The sequence below is a fragment of the Aythya ferina genome (assembly GCF_964211825.1).
Source record: "Aythya ferina genome assembly, chromosome: 14".
Classification (NCBI taxonomy): Eukaryota; Metazoa; Chordata; class Aves; order Anseriformes; family Anatidae; genus Aythya; species Aythya ferina.
Genome location: NC_140312.1, coordinates 14,902,541 through 14,926,537, shown reverse-complemented (window position 1 = coordinate 14,926,537; position 23,997 = coordinate 14,902,541). Strand labels below are relative to the sequence as shown.

General features: G+C 36.6%; 1 protein-coding gene across 3 annotated transcripts in view; it reads right to left on the bottom strand.

Annotated features, from left to right (window-relative positions):
* Positions 1-23,997, bottom strand: part of SLIT3 (slit guidance ligand 3) — a 515,559-nt gene that overhangs the window by 431,402 nt on the left and 60,160 nt on the right. The gene's annotated exons all lie outside the window — the stretch shown is intronic.

The window sequence follows — 23,997 nt, the reverse complement described above, 5'->3', positions numbered from 1 at the left end:
GAGGCAGTTTTTCAATTAGGAATTGTCAATCTGTAGACAAAAGACCGATTTAGCAGTTACAGAGAATTAGTTTTTAACATAATTTGCACTTCAAAAGGCAAGTATGTAGAATATTTATTCTTCTGTATTCTCAGATAGTTAATACAGACAGATGTAACAGATGGCTTCCTGCCTAAATAAGTACAGAAAGCTGTTTGGGTTATTTGGCTAACAGGATTTTTAGAAACCCAGAAGAAAAACATACGTAGGTTTTCCAACTGCAAGTATTCAGAATATTTACATTACATGGCTCCACATCTCTAGTCACCTTTCAGAAATGGTCATTAACTTACCATGCTCTGCTTTACCCCTGGATGCCACTATTTTACTCTCATCTCTGCACTTTGCTGGCTTTGAACACTAGTCATTTTTCTGCACAACTGTAAGCATTTGTTCTATACTTAATAGGACAAGCTAATTTGTCCTCTTTGTTCAGCTTACACAGGTTTCATTGCCTATAAGCACTTGCAGAAATATTTCTTTTTATACAGCTTGTATACCCCTACTGTAATAATTACAATTTTAATTTTAGATTACCTATTTAAAAAAAATGAAGTGAGAGTCACTGATAGCTCACACAGACAACACCAGTTCTTATCTATCCCTCTCATACTTGTGCAAACAAGAAAGATGAAGAACCAGGCTTTAAAGTTTGTCTGCTTTTGGGGATAAGGAAAAACAGACAGCTATATGCTCCTTTCTATTTCAAGACCAGATGAAGCTTTCTGCATCACAAGTTCACTTATAGTGCAAATCCATTCTGAGGTATGAGGTAAAGCTGACGAGCAGTCTTCCACCTAAAATGACTAAGTATAAGACAGTTGTAACCCCATCTCCTTCTTATGTTTGTTTTACTTGTCTCTCCATTATGTCTTTCTGCAGAAAGCTAAGTTAATTTTATCATTGAAGTCTGCACCTAAAACTGCAGTCATTTCCAACATAGTCTTCCGTTGGTTGCAAATACAATAAAAACACATTTGAAAAAAAAAAAAAATCAGACAAAGCAAGTAACATTCTATATAGAATCTGATCAGAATCTGATCTATAGATCAGAATCTGATGTATATATATTCTGTAGAATTAACGTAGAGTTTACATGTTATACACATATGAAGGAAAAGGGTAATTTCATATGGCTGCAGATTACCTCAAAATTAAGCAGTTAAAATAAAAGTTGCAAACCCCCCAAGCAAGAAGCGAGATACTTCAGTAACAAATGTCAGCAGTAGACCACCGTACAACCACCTGGAGGAGTGCAAAGTACTATGGTCTGTATGATGTGGATGCAAGTATAGCATGTTTGGCTCAGAAAGTGAGTCTAACTTGCAATAATATGAACTTGTTTTTAAACCAAGCATGTTTTTTGCTTTGTTGCTTAACTTATGTTCAATTGTACTTCAATTGTATGCATCCTACTGCAAGAAATGTACCCCATAAAGACCAAAATAACTTTGAACTCCTGCCTGAAAACAAATGTGATTTTCAAAGAGTAAAACATTTAAAACAAATCAGCACAAGATTTAGCAGGCTACATCAATAAAATCAAACCTAGAATTAATAGAGAGGCTACTCTATTTCCCAATACCAAGTCAACAATCTTATTAAAAATATATTTCAAACCTTTCCTACAGAAACCAGATCACTTGATGAAATTCAATATTATTCTATTCAGTTCTTTGCAAGTGCTTATTATTGTTACTAAATTCCCTGCTTCTCTAAAAACAAGACTAAAACCTTAAGTACTTTTCACCACGAGGCCTAAGTAATGCTTTACATCAAAGGAAGATTCAAATTTAGTCCACTGAAAATGTCTGCTTGGATCAGTACAGTCTGCTTCTCTCTCCAGCTCAGGTGCCACTCAGTATTGAATTCACATGTGTATTTCCTATGTTCAGTTTATGTCTTGTTATAAAAGCAGCAGGCTTCTCTCTGAATTCAACGCTCACAGTCCTCATTCTTGGGAGAGGTTTTAATCACTAGAAAGCTGTGCTTAGAACATACTGGAAAAGCTTAAAGCCACCTGAGTGCTAAATTCTCCTGATTTTGTCTGTCAAAGTCTTCCCTGAACTTTTATGAGCACCTTGGAGTAAAGCTCCATCTGTTTCATGGTAGATCAAAAACTCGAGTGAGTCAGCAGAGCATGCTTAAATACCAGAAGGGCAACTGCATCCTGGGCTGCATCACCAGAGGTGAGGCCAGCAGGGGAAGGAGGGGATTGTGCCCCTCTGCTCTGCTCTCATGAGCCCCAACCTGCAGCGATGCATCCAGGGCTGGGGCCCCCAGCACAAGAAGGACATGGGGCTGTTACAGCAGGTCCAGAGGTGGCCACAAAGATGATCAGAGGGCTGGAGCAGCTCTCCTGTGGAAATGGGCTGAGAGAGCTGGGATTGTTCAAGCCTGGAGGAGAGAATGCTCTGGAAGACCTTATGTCAGCTTTTCAGTATGTAAAGGGGGCTTATAAAAGAGATGGAGTAAAACTTTTTATATGAGCTGGTAATGACAGAACAAGGGGGAACACTTTAAAATTAAAAGAGGGGAGATTTAGATGAGAAGTGAGGAGGAAATTCTTCACACAGAGGCACTAGCACAGGCTATCCAGAGAAGCTGTGGATGCCCCATCCCTAGAGGTATTCAAGGTCAGGCTGGATGAGGCCCAGGACAACCATGGAAGTGTCCCTGTCCATGGCAGGGGGTCGGTATGAGTTAATCTTTAGGGTTCTTTCCAACCCAAGCCATTCTAGGAGTATAAAGCGGAAGCACTTGAATTAACTACCATTCTGGCTGTAACCTGCATGACCAACACCTGACATTCTTGTTGAATACAGCCACTGAAAAGCAGCACAACTACCTTGTAGTTTGCGATATAAAGGTGTGGCCAAATGCACTTAGATATGAAAGCCAGAAAGTTTACTGCTTACCATTGGCTCACCCTGTGTGTGGGCTGGCTTTACTTGGCTGGCAGCTCAGATTTGTCAGCCTTAGCTGCCCTGCTGTAGTAACAGTGCAGAAACCATACATAGTAATCAAAACAACTGTGCCCTAAAGAATAAGGTGAAAAATACAAACAGCAACAAACCAGTCCCATAAAAAAAAAAAAAAAAAAAGGTTAGAAAACAATTAAAGGTATGAAAAACATATCTATTTTGTTTAAAGAAGCACACTCAATTCCTTGTCTAACAATTTAATTTGTCCCGAACTTTAGAAAAACATCCCAGTGCAAAACACAGTCATCTTTACTTGGGTCTCCATGCTCATTCAACAGTCCTGTGCCACTAATATCAAAAGGGAAGCTGACTCTAGCGTTTCTCTTTTTAAGACTCTTCTGTAATGTTGTTGTTGTTTTGTTTGTTTTCGTTGTTGTTTTTTTTTTGTTTGGTTTGGAGGTGGGGTTTGTGGAATCATCTTCATTTCATCTAACAGTGATCATGTACTTGAAGCTCTACACACAAAGAAGTTCCCATGGTTTGCAGCAGCAGCAGCTGCTATTGAAAACTATTTATCTTTATCACATCTGATGTGGAAGTAGATCATGAACTGCAAGAAGATGCTGCATATATTTCCAGAACTGTAGATTAGAAACTTGGTGTATTTGGAATGAATATGCCATAGAACTGCAGGGTTTACATGAAGAGTCTCCAACATGCACACACAACAAGCCTGCTGAGAAGACAGCCTGGGCAGCGCTGCATGGCATAGCTGCAATTACATCAAGGTAGCTACGCTGAAGATTTAAGTGGAACACTCTCTGTTTTCTGTAGGTCTAGCTCTGATCCCAGCATGCAGTTTCATTAAAGGTGCAATTTATAGCCCATCTCCCTCTGTGAACAACAGTCTCTTCTTCCGATTCTTCCTTTTTAAACTTTCCATTGGTTTTGAGCCATTTTCACATCAAATAGTTCCTAAAGCACACCTCTCCCTCTAGCAACTGAATTTCACTAAGCTCATTACTTTGAAAAAATTAATCTGAAAGTTCAGTCTTGCTTAAAAAAGGCAGCCAATAGTAAAAACGTGCATGCTTTGCTGTTGGTAAAACATGATCTGATCGCAGACAACATGAGCCTTACACATCAGGATTCAAGACAGTTCTTTACAGATACGTTGCTGGAACATTAGCTTCTGCACTTCCAGTATGTTAGTTGCCAGAAGACAGACCACACAGATCACAAAATGCAATTGGACAGAGTTTAATAACTGCACTACATTTTGACAGAGACAATAAGTTACCATATTTATGCATTTGCTTTGTGAATTGTTTTGTGCTGTTAAGCTGCTGCCAAATACATGTCTGCTGCATACATCTTCTCATTCCTCCTAAATACCTTCAGGGATCCTGAGAACTAAGTAATCTCCAAAACATGCACATGAGTATTTTACATATGGAGGTCTTCAAAGACAGAAGATTTCCTATCATATTCTTCGCACAACTTTCAGGAGTTGTATGTTTCCTTTTCTCATCTGAGTTGATGACAGGGTACATGCCAGTTTCTCCAGGCACAGAAATAAAAAAAAAAAAAAAAAAAAGCACTCCCACACTATTAACTCAGCTATTATAGACCTAACTCTTCTTCCTATGTGAGATCAAAATATTCCACACACTGTAAAAACAGTGTAATTAAAAACATACTTCAAAGTCATTATGTGCCAATCATTATGGTATTCATACATTTAAACTATAAATCTCTTGCATACATCTGGGTATTTTTAGGCTTTCATCTTGTTTTAAGAATGCAGAAAACTTGGAGCTATAACTATATATTTCCAGGTGGCTCTGTTACCTCCCTACCCTTTGAAGGTTGGCTTGCAGTTCCTACCTGATCTTCCCTTCACCTCCCAACCATCTGCCAGAAGCACCAGTATGTTTTGTCACTGGTACAAAATGCAGACTCCAGTATCACGTGGCTAGGTCTTGTGGTGACCTCTTAGTCCCTTCACTGAGATATCAAGATACCTCCTGAACATCTTTCAGATCCTGCTACTCACCACTCTATGCAAACAGAGTCTGCAGTGGAGAATGCTGCTGAGAGCACAGAACAGATAGCATTTTATGCTCACCAATTTAACTCATCCTTTAGGAAAGAGACATCCCTCAATCCAAGTAAGGGAAAGTCACCTTCAAAGCAGAGAGACATGTCACTACAGCTGAACAGATTTATTTCTCTACAGCTGCAGACCATCAGAAAATACTTCTTAGTTTAAAAATTCTTCTTTTTGAAATAGATTTTACAAGACAATTTCAACCTTTAACAAAGCTGCCTCGGCCAAACTACTACTACACTGCTGCCATTACTTCATCATAACCCTGCAAAAAACATAGAATGATGATCAACATGGATTTAGTCAGAATACTTTTGGTATTTTTTTTTAATATGTTACTTACATTATATACATATATATATATATATATATATATATTTTTTTTTTTTTTCCAAGCAACGCAAGTATAAAAGTATTATTACTGTGTAGACTTCTCAAGGGGATACTCCTGGAAAGTGCTTCCTGCTTCATGAAAGCAGGTGTTCAGTGTTCTCTTGTTTAAAAGGGGGCCTGTGGCAAACAAACTGTGAGCTTCCACAGCAGGTATCAAATTCAGTGTAGCAAGTCAGGTATCGTACTGCAGCTTCCCATGGCTCCGTACAGAGAAGCAGGGAGGGACTGCTCCACACAGGGAAGAACTCCAAGATCTAAACAACATTTTGCACAGAAGCCTACAAACCCCTGCTAATTTACAGTATTAATCCTGAAACAGTAAGAGCTCTGCAATTACTAAATGAATAGGCTGGATAGATTAATTCATACAGATTAATGCAACAAAACAACTACCAATTGGGGAAATTGCAAGGGCTTGCTTTTAGGTTAGGTTTTCTATAACTTTCACATTAGTAAAGAATGTGGAATTACATGTACTGAAACATATAAGTTGAAATGTGTAAGGAAATGAAAAATCAGGAAAATCAACTGGAAATATCATTAGTATTGTGAGGGGAAGAAGCAAGAAATAAATAAAAGCAGTCCAGCCAAAAGAAAATAAATCCCAGTGCTATGTAAGGCCCAGTGCACAGGCTCTCTGTGCAGTTAGATAGCCATGTCTTTCAGTTGCAGTTCTGGCTTGACCAGCCCTCACCATTTCAAGTGCCCCTGCCTTGGCTGTGATAGTAGAAGTGCACGTGTACTTGAACAGGAACAATACTGGATGACTTAACAGCTCACCCAGGTAAAAGCGCATTTTTTTATTTTTTGAATTTATTTTTTACCCCAGTCAATTCCCTCCAGTTGCCATGCTGAGGAGCAAGTTTCATCACCAGATCACTGGCATCACAACACCCAGTACACAGCCACTGCGATACTGCATAACACAGCAGGCTCACTGAGAGCAAGGGCAGCATGAACCTTGGCATTTACACTACAGTTTCAGATAGCAAAGAACACCAGCCAGTCCAGAGCTCTGCATCACTTTGGGACTGCTCAACAGAAAGGACCCACATGTTGTCATTTTTCAGGAAAGTGATCCAGAAAGGGCCTAACTCAGACTGGGGGCTCTTATGGTGAAACAGGCTGGTACAATTAATCTAACCTATAGCCTTCTACCAGAGGAATTCAGAAGCATCAGAGAAGCAACATGTTTTGATTGTAGCAAGGACCTGGCTGCTGGATCTCCTCTTAGAGATCAGTAACACAACCCCACTCTACTTGTGATTTGCTGTGCCAAGTCACAGGGCCCTGCAGTCCGGGAAGCAACCACACACATGCAAAACAAAATGCCTCTTTACTTAACTGACATGAATGAATAAAGAAGTTGGACTTGGAAAAATTCGACCTGAGTACACTCACAAATCACATCCACAAGCAGGTCTGACTAATACAGCCAGTATTTACAAAAGATTGCTTCACAGGAGGGGAAAAAGGTTAAAAAAAAAAATTTAAAAAGGCATTTTAGTGTATTAACATTCACTTTTCTATTTTGTTTTTACCTAGTTATAGCCTGTGCCACAAGATGCCACATTTCTTTTACTTTATGATTCAGAAAAAAATAATTAAAACCATACTGGAATCACTTGCACATGAAAGGTCCCCTTGCTGTAGGTAAATTTTATAAAGCAGCAATCAAGGCAGATCCATGGGAGAATTCTTTTAATATGAAGAAAATAAAGCCGAGTAGTAACTGACTTTTCAGATTTCCTCAATGTCTTGAGTATTTAAATACACTGATTCAAGTCCCCATTGTACCTATGCATTGTTTGGGATGTGCTCATTCACAGCGTTAAACTGGTAGTATGCTTGATACCAAAAAAGAAAAGCACACTGAAGTATGGCAACAATTGGATAGCCCGGCAGTGTTTTGCCCTCCAGAACCCTGGCAATGACCCAGAGGATTTGCACTCTACTGCTAATCTCAAGTCTGGCTGTGGCCATTTCCCATGACATAGCTGAAATTCTCCAAAACTCGCCGAGCCATGCTGAAACTATTTGCTGTATCCTTGGGCTGTCAGTCATAGCATCCACAGGCCAGACCCTCCGCTGCAGCTCAGCCTCCTACAGCCTGTAGTGGCCCGGCTGTGAACCTTCACACTTCTCGTTGACCCCAATGAGAAGTCAAAACTCCCTCAGGGAAGCAGCTCCTTCTACAGAGCTGCTTCTCAAACAGCAACATCACAGCAGAAGCAGCAGGTGCTCCTATCTAATGCACATTCTAAAAGGAAATTACACATTTAATACTGAAGATTAAATATGGAAAATATACTCTTGGTTCACACACTTTGATTATCTTTTTATATCTCTATCTCAAGTCAACAAACTAAAGGCCTGTTTCTGTTCTGCATGCTGGTTGCTGCTGCAGGCTCACCTAACACTTATTCTCTTCAGCAGTGTATACTAACAGCTCTGATTTATTTTATTCTTCCCTATTAGTATCAGGAAGCATGGGAAAGACAATCCAATTTCCAATCTGTCCATGTCTTTCTATTACACTGCAAAAAGTCAGCAGAACTAGTAGCTTTGAAGAAAATGGCAACAAAAATGAGTGTCACTTAGAGCACTCATTCATGCTGGACCATTTTAAGTTCACAAAGTTCAGCCAAGAAATTCTGTGACTTTCAAGGCAAGGCACAGCTAAACACAGTTTCCTGTCTATATACCAAGAGAGTATTTAAGCACTGTATAAAATTAAGATTTACAACTAATGAGAATACATCTGTACTTCAGGAACAGGAATGGTAAGAAATGAATCTTTAAAAAAATTTACTTATTTTTCAAAAATTTAAGACAACTCAAAGTGTCTGATTTTCTAAATGTTTTAATTGAAAAACAGAAAAAGCAAATCTGAAGCCTGTGAAGGTTTTCATTAAAAACTGCATCTCAGCAGTTAGTTATTTATGTAACATCCCCAAAATACAATCATTCCAAAATTAATAGTGACATTATTGTAATATTTAAAATAAAAAATCTACAGTAGTGTGCATATTTATAACATGCTTTGTCTGTTGTACTGCACACTATTTTCATAAGGAACTACATTTTCTCAAGCAAGTCAGGAAGTCCAGACTAAGAAATCCTTTTTAAGAGCAACTCAATCAGTGCAACTTCAGTGATGAAAACAAGTAACTAAGTCAGTAAAATACTGGCATATGTGAAACCAGCAAAGATGTTTGGTCATCTTTAAGAAAAACAAACAACAAAAAAACCTCTTAGCACCAGTATACACACAGTCGCTCAATTAAAAATATCCTCCACTTCTTCAGCAGCTAAAAGTTCCTATCACAGCACTGAGTCTTGCTCACCACATTCATAATTCTTTTGTCCCTCTCCATGCCTAATAATTAATATTTGCCTACATGACTCTAAATATTTGTCTGAGCCATTCAGCTGTCACAGGTAGTTTATGAAGAAAGATTTTCCACGTAAGATTTTTGTTTTCACAAGCTATGACATAGTGTAGTAAGAAATACTGAGCAGAACAATGTGCAGATTTACAGTAGAAGGACTGTGCAGACACCTAAATCATATTCAGTGCAGTGACATGTAACCTAATAGGCACATATAAATGCACCTCTACACAATGGCAGCCTTCAGGTCCCAGTTAGTCTATAACTACGGATATTTAGAATGTGGACTGCAGGCTGTACTATACAACAACATATATGACAATTTAATTTTTTTTTTTTTAGTGGTCTCATAGTAAAAGTTTCAGAAGTCATACAGTGTCACCACTTACTTCTATTTCTGATATCAGGTATTTAAGTAATGCATGCTTACATGTTAGCTTACAGTATGACCCACATGTGTGGAACTGCAGTAAATCAGCAGGCACTACCCCAGAGGTAATCACGCAAATTCGCACTACAGAGAGCCTCCTATACAAATACCCAGTGGGCCTGGCTCCTGCTAGCTATTATTTAGTTTAAAGACACTAGAACAGCAAAACTGGAATGAAACCTTTGCTGTAAGAGCTTCCTACACAACTGTCTCTTCCACGCTGCCAGACAGTGCAGAGATCCCTCTGCCTCTCTTCTTCCGTCCTCTCAGAGTTTTATGTCCAGGCACAAGTGAACTAAAAGCAACCAATTAGTTGATACCAGCATAAAATTATGAGGAGGGGCGTTAAAAAATAAAAATAATTTTAAAAAGCTTCAATTCCCAGAAGTAGTTTCTAGCTGTATTTTTATTAAGTGATGACAGCTGACAGTAAGCCAAAATAAATTTCCTGTTTTTTTTTTTTTTTTTTTTTTTTTCCTATTCACATACTGAAGAGCACTGAGAATAACTCAAAGGAAAGAAAGGCATTGCACCTCAAAAGCAGTTTCTATATTTTTCCTTAAGAATTATAAAAGTATGACCCTATGAGCTGCATTAACTCTGCAATGCAAGTAAACAAGTTCCTTCGTTAGCGTGTTAAGTGATAATTAAATATAATATTTCCAATAAGCATCATAGCTACATGCATAAAACTGCAATGCACAGAATCATGAACAGAAGTTGCTTGATAAAATAAACACTCCAGGAATTATTTGGAACACCTTCAAAGTAACCAAATAAAAAGCAATTTAAGAATTAAAGGTAATAATTATCTAGAATTATTTAATATAAAATCAGCATTGTCTCAAATTTCTAAAATAAGCAACGTTTATTTTCTATAGTTAGCACCTCACATACTGACTAAAAACACTGCCCTAAGTTCCAATCCGTGCCTTTAACAGAAACACAAAATACAAGGAGATACAAGGACAAGGCAAAAATTTTGTCAGTGGAGTAGACCAGTTCAAATGAAATGTCTTCATTATTATTTTTAAACAAAATAAATCACACATATGCCCTGAAGAAAAGCCAAGTAACAAACACAGTGCGCAACCATCTCGACCATTAACCATTATTCTTTGTTGGGAGCAATTTCAAACTGACTTAGTCTTCTATTACTTCTTTTATATATATATATATATATATACACACACACATGCACACACATAAAGAACATCATTTCAGATGTTCTTTTCTTCAAAGATAAGTCCTCCTAGAATTCAAGTGCTTCTAGCATTTACATAATTAACAGTTACTTCACGCATCACCTATTATTGACATACCAGTCTAAGCAATATACCCCATTTCTGTGCTGGCTATGTGAAAACTCCAAACTCATTAGTTAATCTGCATGTCAGAACAAAATGTTAGGATTTTGGAATATATTAGATGATTTTATACACACACAGCCCCCCATATATACTCCCAGAACTTGAGGGGGAGAAAAGACAATACTTCTCGGGAAAAAAAAAAAGTTTTGATGTACACATCTATGTCGATGTACACATCTATGTCAAAGTAAGTAATTCAGTGATTGTGGTGAAAAATATATATCACAGGAGATGCACACAGGAAAATTAAACTGGACAAACATAGTTCCAATACATTCAAGTATTCAAAAATGATGCATATCGAATAACAATGTCATGCATCATCTTTAAATATCTTCTCTTTGGCAAGATAAATCTTTCTATCACCTGCTCAGTTACTTTTTTTTTTTTCCTTGGTCTCTATTTAAAGTTGCTTGATCTGTAAAAGAATCTACATTAATTGCAGAACCTAAACCCAACAAAATGAAAATAACAGAATATTCTCTCACATATACAATCATGAAATTCATACTTTCTATCACAGAAGTGAAATCTACAGTGATTGAAAATATTACAATTAAAGATAGGTATACCCCTCCCCAAAATCCACCATCCAAATACAAATGCAATGAAATCTGAAAGAAGGTTAGAAAAAGGAAATGAAATCCATGATTCTCAAAACACATAGACACACAGGAAATAATGTGCATGTCTCCAAGACACTGAAGAATACATGCTTATATTTTTAAATAAATGCATGCAATAAAACAGAATAAAGACTCAGCAGTTGCCTCCACAGGGTCACACCAGTTCTGCCACTTCACCATCCCATTTTATATATTGTTTGGGCTCATCTTTCACTTCACTTAGCAATTCCACTTCTGACATGAGCTCAATTTTGGAGTAGCTTAAACCATGCCTGACTTTCAGTATACATTCCAGTCAACTTTACCTTAAAGTCTTTTTTAATCATTCTTTAAAATAGCTGGGAATTTTACGGAATTGAAACAGATTGCTGACGTGATAATATAATTATATTAGAGGCCATTTGGAAATAAGTTTAAAAATTAAACCAAATTCAACAGATTGATAATCAGAATTGGAACAACTGCATTTCTATAGTTGCAACGTTCAGTGAAGGTAGCATCATTTAAATTCAAAAGCTATGTTCTTTGATACTGCAAGATTCAGACTAATTTGCCCTTCTTCCAAATTTTAACCATTCAACACTTTTACAAAAACGACACAGGGCAGAAATAAAAATTTTGGCAGACTCAGAAATACGTGTGTGTAGAAATATTGAAACTATTCCACTTTGAATAATGAAAATCTTATTTTATTGGAAAAACTCTATACTCGCATTATTGATATAGCCATGGTCGCCATGTGGCCAAAAAATGAAAGTGGGCTGGTAGCTAACTCGCAGCTGTCATCATTACTGCAGTACCCACAAGAGGCTACAAGTTGTATGAGCAGTACTGACCATAGCACATGTCCCAAATAGCATCTTTATGACTCATCCAATGTAGGAAATGTACAATGTAGGAAAACATGGGTCTTCCAGGAAAAAAAAAAAAGAAAAAGAAAAAAAAAAAAAAAACAGGTTAAAAAAAAAGATAGAAGCCCTCTCTGGAAAGGCTTATGGGAAGGAAACCTCTAAGGCCAAGAGGACGTTTGTTATTTTCTTTTCTAGAATAGACAAGGAAGCAACTTTAAGTACATAATAATCTTAACAAGGCCTACTATGCAAGTCATTCGGCTTTCACAAGATGGTTTTAAGTAGAGCAGAATTGGGTCACATTCAGGAAAGGGATGGAGCAAGTACCTTTCTCCCACAATGAGTTGTAACAACATGGAAAGTAAAAACACTCAGCACCAAGGCACATCTACTTCTGAATAGGATACTGAAGTCAACATTACAAGCAGATCTGAACAGCATAATCTAGGGCAGCAAACAGACAAAAATGATTTGCTTTAGCAGCAGCTCCTCAAACTTTGCTAACTTTCAAATTTTGTGGGAGTTGAGAACCTTCATCTCACACTCAAGCAAGATACTGGTGATAAGCACAATCTTGCACCTCTTAGGCACAGCATCTTCCAGCACCCACAAAAATCCTGTCTACTACATCTAATCTTTTATATGGAATCCTCAAAAAATAGAAAAAAGAAAAAGGAAAAAATGCACAATCCACAAAAAGTGCCAAACCTTAAACTAGCTGAAAGCTTCCAAACTGTTGCATTAACTACTGCAAGTAATATATTTAACCACATAACAGCTCAGGTTGTAGGGGTCCTGTGGAGGCCATCTGGTTCAAATTCCCACTCAAAGCATGGCCAGCCTCAGTCAGATGAGGTTACGATGCTCCATTCTTCCTTAAGTGACAGGAAGAAAACCAGAAGAATCTCTTTCTTCTGTAGAAAGGGACAAATGACTTTGACAACATAATATGATACCCCAAAAGTGAGACACATTAGTTGGGGAAAAAATGAAAAAACAAATCCCCACATAACCTGTACAGAGGAAAACAGTTGAAACAAGTGAAATGGTGGAAAGTTACTCTAACTCTGGTTTCTAAGTTATTTACTCAACTTTAGTTTCTCAAGTATCTAACTGTTGCATAATTCAAAAAGTGCAGTTTAAAGTTACACAGAAATAGTGTCACTGGGTATCCAACTCAGCGGAAATTCAGTGTAGACATCAATACCTCCAGCATTTGTAGCATATATCTAGCATTTAATATCCACTGGTAACTGAAGGAGCTTGTTTCAGTATGAGTATCTGAAGCTTCAACTCTGAAGTTGAAAAAAAAATCTAGCTCATGATCTTTTTCCAATTTCCTTTTTAAAATAACATTATTATTTTGCAAAGTTTGACATCAGATCCACGTCTTTTGTAAGCCACTACTATCCACAGACCAATCTCATGATGGGTTCTCTGTACACATACGTATTTAAATACAATGAAATTGGATCATCTAATTAAATAGGAGCCACAATAAGTTGCAGCTGCAAGAGAGTGAGGTAGTCCTCATTTCTAAAAAGTAGTAATGCCATTTGGAAAAACAACTAACAAGCAGTGAAGGAAAATAATTCGTTTCAAGCAACTGAAATACAAGTTTTGAAGATAAAACAGTGAAAACCTCAAGGCCAATAAAAAAGCAACATCAATTGTTTTCTTTTGAAGTTCACCACCAACTGGCTCAAGTGGCATGCTGCATTCCCAAGGCTTATGGAAAATTTGCATGCTCTCATGTCAGGAACAATGCCACTCTCACTGTGGTCCCTCTGGAGCATGTAATTATTGATGCATATGAAGTACACTTTATCAAAATACTTGACAAATGTTGCCTTGCAAGTCAAAACTAAGCAGACTAACTGAGCAATGGTAGTCTAATTCTGTCCTCATTACATGAAGGACTGATAGAAATAGCAACACTGTACCAAGCACTTCCCACTACCATAGCTAATAGAAGAAAACACAACAAAATGCGTGGGGCTTCAGTAGATAACTCCGTTAGGTGAGTCACTGCCTTCTGGAGCAATACCCTTGCTCAGGTGAGGATGTGCCACCACATCCTCTGTATATTAAAATGACTGACAGACATGTTTTATGGCAGCTAATATTATCGCATTGCAAAATCCTGGAACTGGTATTTCAAGGGTAGTCTTTTGCAGCAATAGAAATACAGAAAATATTTCTTCTATAGCAGAAGAAATATCAGGCCTCTAGAGCAAAGCAAGGCAAGTTAAGTGAAGTACCTCCTACTGACCAAGTACCCAAATAGACTAAGCCCAAAATAAACTAAGATCAGACATCAGAACAGCTGCCAGTTCTGCAGAAAAAGCTCAGGTGCTAACAGAAACTAAGCAGAAGGTTAAGTCAACTCTGCTCCCAGGAAGGGAATGTCAAGTATGGGATTAATAAAGCAATTATTGGGAAAGAGCGGAACAGGAAAGTGTGAATACAAGTGAATCAAGGAAAAAAGCAAATATTCTATTCATAATACTTTCAAAGATATGGTTACCGTGTAACCATCAGTCATAGAAAAATCAGCCTAGCTCTTGGAGACTGATAATGTTCTAGTGCACTCAGCGACCTTCTGCACTTGCAGTGGTACAGGAACCATGTTGCAAGCAGGACTGGCACAGTGATATTATCAGAACTGACAAAATAATGAGTTCTCTTCACATGACTGTATGATAGGGCACAAGATTACACACTTCACACAAGACACTAAGCGTGGAAACATAAAATTCAGATGCTGTGATACTGGCTACCTTATTTTTCAACATTTTTTCCATTCAGAGTTCAGTAAGAACTGTCATTGCATTTTTCATTTAAACCACTCCAAAATATAACTTAATTGCTATTGTTATATGAAGGGATGTTAAGTAAATCCTTATCAACGGTTTCCTAAAAAAAACACAACTTTTCATGGATGTGTCTGTCCTTATTAACAGCCCACCAGCAAGTTTTAAAAAAGCAAATCAAAAGATGTATATTTAATTCCAAAAATGCTTAATGACATTTCTGAATAGTATTTGAATTTTTATTGTAAAAATCTCAAACTTCAACAGTGGAATTACTGCATCTTTGAATTATCTACTTTCCAAAGCATTATATAAGAAGAAACACGCTGAAAAACAGCTCTCAGAATCTTTTTACACAAGGTGTCATAAGCCTTGGCTTTCAATATGTTACAGGGAGCTAAGAAATAAGAGCAGCTCTAAGGCACACCTTGTATCACATCCTCCTCTTAGTCATAAGACTGAGAAGTTAATAAACCTCCCTTGCCGATCTATTTCTGTAGTAACATAACATTGCATGACTTGCACAGGTTATTTAAATTTTGTTTCATAAATAGTTGCTACTCTTACAAGTTTTACAATGCAGACTACATTTGGGACATGAAATCACCTCAGTCCTGATCCCATCCCTCCCAGCACAGCTCCACGCTGACCCTTGTGAAGGGCAACATCACACAGACACATGCCTCAGGCTCCAATCCCATCATTTCTCTCAGCTGACGGAGATCTAAATAGTAATGAAATCCTGAAACATTTATGATTTTATTTCAAATGCAACTATGGTGCATTTACAAGGTATAGCAGTATTCATTTTGATGATCTCTAAATGTCTGAAATACTTTAAATAGGCATGGCCTATTGCTCCCATATTGAAACATATTGAAAAGTTCCAGAAAGCCTGACTTAAGCTTCCTATTGTACACATTACAGCTTTCTAGAATAAAATGAGAATTAAAACAACGAAGTGTTTGGTCTTGCATCATTTTCCTCACAATAACCTTTACACTCAGGGCACTCTGAATACACAATGAATCTTCACAGATAAAGCTGCGTTCGACTGCTACAAAACAGCAAAGTGCAGAGGTGGGTGCCAGAAAGCCAGTGATAGAAAATGGCCTTTCACTTTTTAAGTCACTGATTAAAATCCAGACTTGCTGTGGAAGCAGAATAGAACCCTCTCTTTGCCACCTCAACAATGACTGCATCACCTGCTTCTACTATCCCTGTGCACACCAAAACCAACTCTCATTATTTCCAAGGTATTTCCAGAGCATTTCAAAGGACTTTTACAAGACACTGGATATAAATTCATCTTGAAGGATGAATTCATCTTGAAGTATGACAACCTGTTATGGCAAGGAATGGAAATATTTACATTATCACTATTATATTTTTCCCTGTTAAGCCGATGAGATGTCTGTGTTTCAAGTCACCCATTCAATCTGTTCCTACATTCACCTCAGGGAAATAGCCTCAAATACAAAAATAATGTTAAGCACTCCTATTCTAATCTCCTGTTAACCAACAAAGTTGTAACTATTCTGCACTTTCTCCAAGTTGCAATCATGAAAATTTAAAAGGAAATTTGCAACCGTTCATTTAAACCATGGGCAGGAACCACTAGCAGAGCATTCAGCAAAATGCTTTTCAGCTTCTCTCAATGCAAAATCAATAGGGAAATCACTAAAGATATTCATGCATGAATTAACTAAAAGGAAAATTTTAAACAAGAGAAGCAATGTTAGTTAATTATATGCAAGGATACTTGTTAGCGTTAGGTCAGAGGTTGGACTCGATGATCTTGAGGTCTCTTCCAACCTAGACAATTTTGTGATACCATGATGTGCTGACATTTGCAGGCTAGCTCTAGTAAAGGGACCAAAACAACAAGTTACCAAAGCAAATGCAGTAAATCTGACTGCAACAAACTTCTTCCAGCATGCAGTCAGACCAACATGGTTAGTCAACTTCTGGAAAAGAAGTGGCCTACAAACCATCAGGTCAGAATACCTACAGAGATAATATACTTGCAGATAGGACCTAACTGTTCTCTGACCACCCAGCAACCTCCGCAGCTATTCAGTCCCCTTGAATTGAGCAAAGTCACCCATGACTTCAACAGAAGCACCCACTCTGACAACTGTCTCCCAAAGCTCACCCCTACTTCAAAGGGAGCTACACTTGAACTGGTGCTAACAAGAGCAAAAGACTGAAGTTCCAAACACTAATGTAAGAAAATGGTAAGCCAATATGCCCACCCACAACTACTGTATGTCAAGAACTCTGCAATAGCTGTTAGTCATGTGAAACCATCATAACAAGAAGCAGCTGAGTCACTGTGCTTCCCCCCCAGTTCTAACTTGTCACTCCAAAACCAGAAGCTGAAGCTGATGCATTTCAAAATTGGCAGAGCATACACGAACACCTTCACAAACCATGTCTCCATCTACCCAGGTGATGAGTAACCAAGGAGTTCTGATCGAGCTGTCTTTGTAGCAACTCACATAAAAGCAGCAAAACAGTCTGTTTCACCAACAGATCTTAAAAGATTTTATTGATACAAATTCTATCATTTTCATGTGAAATTACTGCAAGACAACACCTTTGACACCATTTATAAAAGGGCCTTGTAATACTGGTTAGCTGAGCAAAATACAAAAATCATAAATTTCCCCATTTTACAAATCATGCAGGATATTCACCCAGAACAACTCAATGCAGTTGGTGCATCTACAAAGCCTTAAAAGTGATGTAGCTTGCTTTCTGCGCTGATCACATTTTGGTCTCTACCACTTGACAAAGAAGCCATACCCTGAGAGATGCACTGAGTAAGAAAGTGGAATAATACACTGGATAAAAAGTAGAGGGAAAAGAAGAAGAAGAAACAGCTGAATTAACAGACTGAATTTGCAATTTTTCTCAGAAACTCCTCTAACGAGCCTATTTCTATGGTTGCAGTATTCAATTCACTCATGACACAGAAATTGAAACTTAGGGATCTCTCTTTAAAAGCAAAATCTAGTTATCCACAAAGTTTGATCATTTCACATTAAAATGTGAACACAAGCACCCTCTTCATCTGCTTAAAAGAATTATATCTAATATACATATTTTGGCACTAATCACTTTTATATTATTTCATGCAACTGCATATCTATAAAGACATTCAATCCCACCTTCACACACAGATCCAGAACTGAATCAGCAGTTACTCAGTGCCAGAAGTTGTTGACATCAGGATTTCCATGCTAACACAGAAGTCTCATTCTCTCCAGAAGCAAAAGTCATCTATCAAATTCCTGAGCTTAAAAAGACAATGGCTTTGCAACTGTTTAAAAAAAAAAAAAAAAAAAAAAAGACCTCCAAAGCAAGGAAAACAAATATCAATAGCCTGCAGAAGTTCAGAAAAGATATGTTTGGCTGAACAACATAGGATATTAAATATTATGGAGGTAAGAAATAATTCTGATGGGAATTAATGTCTAATTGAATTAAATGACTAAATATTAAATTTTACTGATATTTCTTCTTCTTGATATTAAGAGTAAGAAGAATTTTAGAATGCATCAGAAACTATTTACAACAGCCCTGTTAACATAAAGTTCTGGGGCTGGACTTAGGAAGTTCACAAGGGTATTCTGGGTGTTAGTAAAATAAACTAATACAATCCTAAACTGTAAAATGCTTAAGTGGGCAATAACAGTATAATCCTATTGAATGTTATTTCTCTTACTTAATGTTATCTTATGTCTACATGATATGCAACTAGAACACACTGGTAAGAGTGCTTTTAAAAAATATACATTTAGGAAAACAGACACCCAGCAAGATGTTTAAAGCTACCAAATAAGGTAGTATCAAAATAATCTTACAAATTGTGAACCTCCTGAATTCTTTGACTGAACACCAACCAAAATAGTATGTCTCATTTTACAAGCATGGGAAAATACATTATTTCTAGTAAATACTGAAAATGAAAGGTAATATTTCAGTTACTCAGATAACAGTAATACAGCTTATTTCCAATGCAGACTTGTACTTAATTGGCATGTGTGATATTTATTCTGGAAATATATGTACCTTTGCCACAAACTACCTTAAGTAGCTACGTAATAGAATAACCGATCACAGAAGTTGGCAATAGATGTCTTCTTAGCAGAAAGAAGCCACTAAAACCCATAAGTAACTTTTACCAAGAGCACCCGTTCTACTCCAGTCATGTCTATTTGCCCTAGGAAGACAAACAAGACTTTTGCTCAGTATCATTTTGAATAACCAGTTTCACAGAAGGGTAAAAGCAACACTGAAGCCAAAGTCTTTTGTCCTCACTTATTTTATACTTTTAATTTTCTTTTTAAAAAAAAATCATATTCTTGAAAATTCAAGTTATCTTCTGCACTAATTTAAACAGGAGAAAGAATCCTTAGACTTCCCATATAAAACTGGTGTATTTATATGAAAAAACTAAATATAATATATTATTTGCAACCAGAGACAAAAAGAAGATATAAAATGACTTCGGCTTGATAAACGGTGTAAATGTCATCCAGCTATCTGCAGCACAAACCTCTGACCTAATGCACATCTTTCTCAAGCAGAAGTGCTCCCTGGAGACCAGCAAACACTTACTATAATTATTTACTGTCTTCTAAAAAGACCTGCTGCGATCTATGCACAGTAAAACTACAGTTATTGGATGTGGAAAAACCACAAAACCATGCTTTTACAGCCCTTGCTATTTTGTCATGGCAACACCATAACTCAAACTCGTGTAGTATCTAAATTGTCAGGATCCTGCTTTAATATGAAATGATAATGGAGCTGTAAGCCATATCCGCAAGATCTCTCTTTCTAGGAAGAGAACACAAAGAAAAATTAAGGGGACACTAAGAAAAATTATGAACTGTCCCTTTTCCAAACAGGTCTTCTGATGACAATTGTTAGATAAAAGCTTCAGAATTTGATCAGAAAGCATGATTTTATGCTTTGCTTGCTAAGGATCAGACTGGAAAGGATGGTTTACAAATGACAGCTCTAAAAAATCAGGAACAAATTTTTGGTGAAGCAAACATATGAATTTCCAAGCTACATTAAGCATCTTAGCCATAAAAGCCCTCAAAATAAAGCAGAAATTGGTAAGATCTAATTTACACTACACTTGTCAAAATCATGGTTGTAAGTAGCACATCAGGTTCATACTGTTATTTTAAATTAATTGTAAACACAACGATCATTACACTTTTCTTATTTCAGGAAGAAAACATTTTGAAAGTAAATGGCATGCAGAAGCAATCAGATAAAACACCTTAAGTTTCATTACAAATGACAAGGGATGAGCGCAGGTTAATGAAGTTCCACATATCCTCTTTCATTCTTCTAAGAGCAGCTGATCCACAGCAAGACTCAGAGCACTTACGGGTTATTTTCATCTGAACTAAGGAACGCTGCTTTCCTTTTACAATTCAGGAGCTAGCTTGAGTTGTTTTTTTTTGCTGTTGTTGTTTTGTTTTTAAATATTTAAATATCTCATGATGGACCATTAGCACACCTGGCCTTCAGTGAAAAAACAGATACAGTATGACCATTTTATAAACCAGCTGTGCATATGGAAGAAACTCATGATTTCAGTACACACAAAGCTATGTTTATAAACTTCATAAATAAATTTCCCAATTTATTTTAAATATTAAAAATACTAACCTCAGAATCAAAGCCTGTTTTTATAACTTCTATCTTGCATGTTTTCATTTACTATAATTCTTTTTCACTTTTACCATGTATATTATGTTAATTACTTTTTTCCTCAATGGCTCAATATTAATAAATATCTGAAACTATACAACATTTTTTTCTAGTTTTCATTTCTGGAAATATTAAAAATGTATTTTTCATGATTCAGTTTTCTCATTAAAAGTGCCTGCAGTTTGAATTATTAGATACTCAATTATTTATCCTAGATAAAACATTCAAGAAGCTGAAAGCCTAGGAAGTCAAGGCATCAGAGCAATGGTAAACATTTCCACCAGAGAATCCAATCTGAAGGGCTCATTCACCAGCTAACTAACTTAAAAGTCTCATTTTAAACTAAAGCAAACAAAATCCACAAGTCTCATGACTGTTCTTTCTAGAAGAAAAGGCTCAAAACCTTATGAGAAACTAATTTGGTGGGATGTTTCACATTCCACTTAAGGTTTATTCCCCCTATAGATATTTTTTTCCTGCTTCTAATATTCACCAGATGTGACAAAGAAGTCTAAGCAATGCTGTAAAAGATGCAGGATATCCTGTAGCTCAGAACTCTGGGAGAAAGTTGGAGAAAAAAGCCAAGGTACCTGGAGTTAAGTTGTTCATTTAGAAGGCTTCTCAGACAGTATCTATTTCCTCACTCAAATTTCTTAGTTATCTTAAAGATGAATTTTTAGTGAAAACACACAGTGCCCTGACACAAGTACGCTATGGAGACAAACAAGGAAAGCACGTGGGACACCTGGACAGATGTCCCAAACTACAGAGACTGTGTGTACGCAGAACAAGAGGAGAACACGTCACCAAAGAGGTTTCTTCTCTAGATTTTCAAGCACATCACTGACAGAGAAACATCGTGATCTGTACCTCCATTTCCAGCAGCAAGACATAAGATACACTGCTGGTATGGAACTACATCAAGGCTATTCCTTCAGTAAACTCACAGGCCCATTTCAGTCCAGCTGACAAAAGAGTGAGAGAAATCTTAGTATTTGTTTTAGAAGTTTTAACCATTAACCATTATTTATATTCATTATTCAGGAAGAAATTAACCATTTCTTCCTGAAACTCTCTGGCAAGCGGAATTTCTGCATATTTAAGCAGGTCACTCACCCCATCTACACAAAAATCTATTAAAGCTAATAAATATGCTTAAATTTTATGCTACTATCAAGTTATCAAACTTAAAATGTCATTAAGGTTTTTATTTTTATATTTTTAAAAATAAAGTCTGGGCTTTTATTGACAGTTGTAGTTTGCTATGGTTCCCTGTATGCCTGCTAAAGAGAACAGCTGTAAGAATCACTGCTGATTTTGCATTTGCTATGTGGCCATTGCTACAAGCTCCTCATTTCCACCCAATATGATCAATTTTTCCATGCTGGGCATGATGTATAGCAATAATTAGTTCTTCACACCTGGCACCATTTGAGCTGTATTGAGTTCAACTATTAAAAACTCCATTTTGCACTTACAAGCTTATCAGAAGCATAACCATTTAAAAAGAATAAACTAACCTGTACATAACTTACTAGCCTAGAGTTAACGTAGTTTGAAAGTATGTCTGTAAAAGCAATATACCACTATTATGGGGAAAAAAAATAGCTACACCTTTTATCTCCATTTTAATTCTCTTATCATAAATTCCACAGGATCTGCATCACCCATGTATCACTCACTCACACATTTTTGCTTCGCTTTTTACTCCCTTTCATCACCTTCTCAGCTATGCTTTCTTCTTGAAAGGCTAGGTCAGAGCAGCTGCAGTAGAGGAATGCATGCATCATGCTTCTTCATTGATGTGATTTACCCAGAAAGCCAGTTGTGAACTAAGTAGACTGGTACTGTTATATTTAAAAGTAGTTTTAAGAGAAGTCAGAAAGAACAACTCTGAAAGCTACAGTAGGAACAAAAGTAGTAATACAAACAAAGTAATTATCTTTGATATATACTTCTATTTTTCTTCAAAATTTAACTACATACAGATATGTACATATATCCCAATAGGTAACAAAGTTCTCATTCTTACCCCATCATTGAAAAACAAGCCAACTGCATTTGGAACCATAACTGCTCATTTCACTAAGATTTATTTCACTTAAAATATACAGTATGTATAATACTCAAAAGAAAAAGCACATATTTACTGATAAACAGTGCTACAGCGATCTATCTAAATCACTATTAAATGGTAACGAGACTTTGAATGAATGTCAGTGAATAAAGACAAATGTTTCGACAGCATCCATTGGGAGGCATTAGAGAATACAGCACTCATATTAATCAGTGTATTTAATGTAATTTTGTTACAATCTTTATATTCTAAAAGCAAAATTATTACCCTTACTGTTAAGGACTATAATGCATCATGATTATATGATCTACTAAAAAAAAAAAAAACAAAAAAAAACAAACAAACCACTCTGGTATTGAAAAATCTCAATTACTTTCATATAGCTTCTTTGTGCAATGTTCTTTAAGATAAACACACACAAGTGATCAACAACCAACCTTCCTGTGAAACCACAAATGACCAGAAAGCTTATTTCAAACCTATAATACTACATGTACAGTGCTACCACACACAGAGAAAGCTACAGCATGCTCAATATGAATTGATAAAAACTCTATAATTCTTCTTTCTTTATTTTTAATCTTAAAAGGCATCACCATCACTTTAGGAAATCTCCATGAAGCAAGTCTTCTAAGAAATAAATACAACTAGCATCTTCTGGAGAGCAGATAATGGTATCCACAAGTACCTGCTCAAGCTTTATACTCAAGAGAAGTTTCAAGATACAGAATTTCAGAAATAAGCAAACAACATTAGGAAACACAAACAAATCACTAAGCCCTAACAAACCCATTAAGCAAATATTTTCCAGTGCACTTAAAAGCTATGAAAAAGCTGAAGTAGTCAAAACCAAGTCCTAAGATGTTTCAAGTGCATTTTGACACCAAAGAACAGCTATGGTTTGTCATTTTTTGTTTATTTATTATCTCCAGAACAATGTGGTCCTTTACTTGCACAGTAAGTTTTTCATTGGCAAGTTCTGACACCAACCTCAACAAAAAGACTATTTTTTTAAAATATTCAACCAATTCCGAAATTAATCTTCATCATCACCATGTGTTTTGCATTTCCACAGGAAGTAAGAAAACTATGTCACTGCTTTGTTTGGTTACATACATAGGTATAAAAACAATTATAAAACTTCCACATGGATTGTATCAACTTTTCAGCCATCCTACTGTAGCTTTTCAGTATCTCTAACCAAATCATAAATCTTATATGAAATCTTCTAGA